General features: G+C 32.2%; 1 pseudogene; it reads left to right on the top strand.

Annotated features, from left to right (window-relative positions):
• The first annotated feature begins 226 nt into the window (after positions 1-226).
• Positions 227-756, top strand: LOC108382367 (60S ribosomal protein L28-like; annotated as a pseudogene).
• The last annotated feature ends 4,733 nt before the right edge of the window (positions 757-5,489 follow it).

Genomic DNA, 5,489 nt, shown 5'->3' with positions numbered 1-5,489 from the left:
TTTTTCGTCTAATCTTGGTTAGAAAGTTATTTGAGCGGCGGCAACACTGAATGTAAGTACATTTAAGATCTACATATAACTGGTATTTTGTAGAATTGCGTTTTTTGGAGTGAAGAATAAGTACATACTACTTTTGACACGACATTTAATGAATTTTTTTTTCCTTAAGTGATATTTGTATAAACTTTCAAAATGTTAGGAGTATTTGGACGCCTTTAGACCATCCTTTTTTTTCCTCATCGTTTCCAAGAGAAAAAGACTTCAGATGGCCACCATATCACCGCATCTTAACTGGTTGATCATCCGCAACAACAACGCTTTCCTGTTGAAGAAGCGCGATGTGAAGTAACCTTTCAGGACGGAGGCAAGCAATTTAACCAATGTAAGCTCATTCCGCTACATTGGATTGGTTCACAAGAAACCCGTTGGTGTTGTACCCGCTGCCGACAAGAAAGGATTTTCGGTTGTTCTAAAGAACGGCAAGAACGCTCAGCGTCCCGCTAAGAGAACCGTTCGTGTTTCGTTTAAGGCAAGACCCAGAAGGGCACTGAAAATCTGAAGAATCTTTTGACCGGTGCTAAGTACCGCAAAGATCTAACTCAGGCTGCCCTTCGTCGTGCATCTGCTGTGCTCGCATCGTAGAAAACAGCTCCCGTTAAAAGTGAAAAAGCACTGAAAGCTGAAAAAATTTAAAAAATTCGCACCTGAACGTAGAATTTTAGTTCAAAATGGCAAATAAAACGTGGAAGATATAATAATCTGTAAATTTCATGGCTTTTTAGGTATTCTTTATACTGTCGGTTGTAGTGGAGGAGAGAACTCAATAAGTACACGGAGGAAACAAAAGGCTGTTTACAATTTTGTTGCTGCAAAGGCTGCTACTTCTAACCAGAGCTGTTAGTTTTCCATTGCTATTAGTAATGATAAATTTTTTCGCATTTTCTAATTTGAATGACTATTTTAATTTTCTTAAATAAACCAGCCATTAACAACTAATTATAATTAAAAATTATCAAAAATAATCATGATAAATTGCCACGAAAAAAATAATCCAATAAAGCAATGATCAAACAAACAAAATTAATCAAATTGTTTTTTTTTTAAATTATTTGATTGTTTTTAATTGTTTGATTATTTGTAATTATTTGATTGTTTTCAATTATTTGATTGTTTTTAATTATTTGACTATCATCAATTGTGTGATTATTTCTAATTAGGTATATGATTATTTTTAGTTATTTTTCCAAATAGATGAAGCTGTGTATTTGGCAGGCAAATTTTTATAAGTTAACATTAAATAACTGAAACCAAAGTTACTGTACGAGTAAATGCTTCTACTGTAGTTTACAGGTAGGAATTGATTTCTTATATGCATACCTTCAAAATTAGAAATCAAGTAATTCTCAGGTTTTTGAAATTTGCGCTTTGCCTTCAATTCACAAACCCAATTGGCTAAAAAACTGCATCCTTCAAATTTTTCTAAAAAATCTTGTTAAGAAGTGGACTATGTATGTATATTGACGAAACTGTTGAATTTTCCTGAGTTTTACAGCAAATTTGGTCAGTATGCAGTTTTGTTGTCATTTGGAGAATTACTTGATAAAAAATTAGCAAATAAAATCACAAAGCAACCAGTATTGTTTCTATTGAATTTTTTTGCGTTTTTGTTATTTTTCTTGTGCATTTATCTTATGTTACTGTACTGGTACGTTAGCTTAATATAGAAAGGCCCTATCTAAAATTTTTGTTTATTTACGGAGTGGTGAAAAAACTGCCTACAAAATCAAGTCCCTTTGCTGCGAGTTTTTTTAAAATGCTGTTTTTATTGAAGAATGTAACTAATTTTGTGCTATAATAAATATTTTAAAAATCCAGTAGGTGCTTGGTGTGTTATCGGCCTTTCTATATTAAGGTCGTTACCTTATATTCCCATCATATGTATACTAACTGCGTTGCAATAAAAATAATTGAACATAATCAAATAATTATATTAATCATGCAATTAAAAAAAAAATCAAAAATGATTGGAAATAATCAAATAATTATTTAATCATGTATTTAAAAAATGTCAAAAATAATTAAAATTAACAAAAATAATCATGAAATTGAAATTAATGAATTAATTAATTTATTTTTTTGAGTAATTAATTGTTAATATTAAGGAGGTGCTCATAATGGTATTTAATCATTAAACGGTTACCCAAAAAATATGCTTTAATGAATAGTCATTATGATTACACAGGTTTACAAAAAAAAAAGCTTTTGCGTATTAAACCAAACCTATATATCCCTATATTATTCGACACGCTGAATGCGAATCCGAAGTCCGTTAGTCTCCACCACGTCAGGTTCGTGGTCAGTTGAAGGTCAAGTAAGGAAAAATTCATTGAATAAACCTCAAAATTCATATACATAAGGTTTTACATTCGCTGAATCCGAATCCGGGGTCCGTTAACCCCCATAATGTCAGCTTCGAGGTCATTTGAAGGTCAAATAGGACATACAATTTATTCAATAAAAATTAAAAAAAAAATTGTTTTTGTTGTCACTGAAACCGAGTATGGAGGTCCCTTGATTCCTCAAGGTCATCTGGAGGTCATGCCAAGGTCATCCCAAGGTCAAATTCCGACGAATTTTATTGAATTTTCAGGTTTATTCAATGAATTTTTTCCTACTTGACCTTCAAATGACCACGAACCTGACGTGATGGAGGCTAACGGACCTCGGATTCGCATTCAGCATGTGGAATAACATAGGGATATATAGGTTTGGTTTAATATGCATTCACTTCTTTTTTTTGTAAACCTGTGTTATTAATCATTATTTAACAGGTCTGCTTTTAACTATTCAGCATCCAAATTAGGAAATTCAGAGCTTTCAGCTTTTCAATTGAAATTAATTAAATTTTACAATATTTTTTTAAATTAAATTGTTTTTGTAACTAGGTGGTATCTTTTCTTTCATATAAATATTTTGAAAATATTGCATAAAAACTTTTTCATTAAATCCACAAATAAAAATAACCATTTTGACCCATCAAGGGCTAATTTTTTTTTGCGAAAATGGGAAATCGTATGCAAATCAATAGGAAAAAATTGTGTTTTTTAAATAGTCTACTTGTTTGGTCATAATTAATTTCGCCACAAAAATGGTTAAAATTACCCATAGTGCGCTGCAAATTTTTTGTTTACTTGAAATGAAATATTCTTAAAACAAATTGTATAAAACTTGCTCCAACACCGGTTTGCGTTCTGTTAAACGGAAAAATACAGCTAGTTGAATCGCTAATTTGACATCCTTTTCTGTGAAGCTTAATTTTAGGGAATTTGTGCAGGTTAGCAGAAAATGCAATTAAGCGATTAGACAGATAAAAGGACTGTACTGTAGTTTTCTTTCCATAAAATTACGCTTTCCAAACATACAGCTCAATTCCTGTTCGAGCTGATGTTGCCGCCACTAAACAATTGCCGCTGCGTGCGTGGGTGGAAAGCGAAATTTGTGAGCGTAATCAGCTCAAACTAAAAGGTACACAGAAGGTATTTAATGCCCCTGTAAACAAACAAGAAGCTTGCATTTGTATGTTCATACATCCGTCTGTATGGAGAAAAAATGTACAAGCAGCAATAAAATGTAAACGCTGGAAGCGCTAAGCTGGTATACTAAGGGCCGTTTTCTGAAGTAACCTTTAACTTTTAAGTTCACTTTGTATTTGAAGGTTGGATTAAAAATAAAGCTATGTCTAAAGTTAAGCATTTCTATTATCGGCTTTCGACGTATGTATCTTTCTTGGTTGTAAACCAATTTAAAACCGATAATAAAGTGCTTTACTTTTAACACAATCATAAATTTTAATGCAACATTTAAATCTAAAGTGAGCTTTAAAGTTATAGGTTACTTGAGAAAACGGCCCTAAGAGAGCAAGAAGAATTGAAAGTGTGCCGATAACACGGCTAATCTTCCGAGTACACTTAGGAATCTTATTATGCGGCTTTTTTTATGCGGATTTGAATTTATGAGGGATTTCAAACCATTATTTCTCAGTAGCGATTTTGTTTTTCTGAGAGTTTTTATTACTTTTTTTTCAGTGTGTAAGAGGCAATGCTTCTGATAAATAATTTGTCTTTGTATTCTTATATAATTCATGTATTTGTTGTGGTATTTTTATTTATTTTTGGTTAAAATACAGATAAAATTTTACCAAGAATGCATTGTAACGTTAATTTTAGCGTTTATCAAAAAAAGCAATCGTTTCTGTTGAAACAATTCAGTTTTTTATCGTTTAGGTAATTATCAAAATAATTCCATTTTGGTTTTTAACGAAAAGAAATTAAATCGTTAATGCTGAAACTGTAGCATGCATTTAGGCAATCGATGTTAACGATTGATGATTTATTTCGTGTCAACGTTAACGATTGAGTTTTGTATCGTTAATTCAGCTCTGAAACGAAACGAAATTATTTTGATAAGTTATTTTTGCGCATCAAGAAAACGAAATCGATTCATATAGTCTGTTGAGCATCTCTGAGTTTTATTCATTTCATTAATGTTTAGTTGTACATGGAATAATAAGTGTTGAAGTGAAGAAATAAATACTTTTTTTTGCCTAATAATGCCTCACTGGATTTTTGTATGCGAATTTTTAGAATTTTTCACATGGAGTATCTGAATTTATGCGGTTTTGGAACGCATCCCCTGTTTTTGTATGAAAGTAATACAATTTTTTATGCGAATTTTTTTTATGCGGCTCTCTAAGGAACGCGTGTACCGCATAAAAAGAGGCTTAAGTGTACTGCATATTCCACTTTTTGTTTTAAATTTTACCTGTGTGGAGTGTACGAGTATAGCGACTGCTGCCGAAAGTGGCGCAAAAAAACACTCCATTGAGCAACAGAATATTTTCTATTCCCGGGAATTACCTTTCGCCCTCAGCAATGCGACAGATCTTATCGTTCGCCAGAGAGTGTCGCGTACAAAAGATTTTACATACTCGTACTACATACTAGTGTTCTTACACATGAGTATGTACATCGTGTGTATTTATTGTATTTACTATAATGGTATAAGAACACACAGAAAGAGACAGGAAACTAGTACGTGACACAAATTCTTAAATCATACGAAATGAGCTGGAAAATCCAACAATCCGGTCACGGCGTGTCCAATTCGATGGGCCCACTAAGCGTGAGCGACCAAAATTTTAATGTAAAATTGAAATAATCGATAACTACGGGCAGCTTGTGAGAATTTTTGACTGTGGGTAAAATGCACAGATATTAATTGGTATGTTAATTGCGAATGAAAGCCGCTTATAGTGGACAGGAAAATAACTGAGTGGATGCGAGAATAGTAATGGCATTGAACTCCATGAAATTTGCAGTTTATTTTTATTTATTTATTTATTGTAAAAGTAAGATACCAATCTTTTTACATTATAGTATACAAATTTTTTTTTAAATTTACGCTTATTAAGAGAGTTTCCTCTCCTTACG

The sequence above is a fragment of the Rhagoletis zephyria genome, unplaced genomic scaffold (genome assembly GCF_001687245.7).
Source record: "Rhagoletis zephyria isolate East Lansing unplaced genomic scaffold, Rhagoletis_zephyria_1.1 Rzeph_scaffold_26568, whole genome shotgun sequence".
Classification (NCBI taxonomy): domain Eukaryota; kingdom Metazoa; phylum Arthropoda; class Insecta; order Diptera; family Tephritidae; genus Rhagoletis; species Rhagoletis zephyria.
The sequence above is the reverse complement of the archived record's forward strand: the minus strand, read 5'-3'. Positions and strand labels throughout refer to the sequence as shown.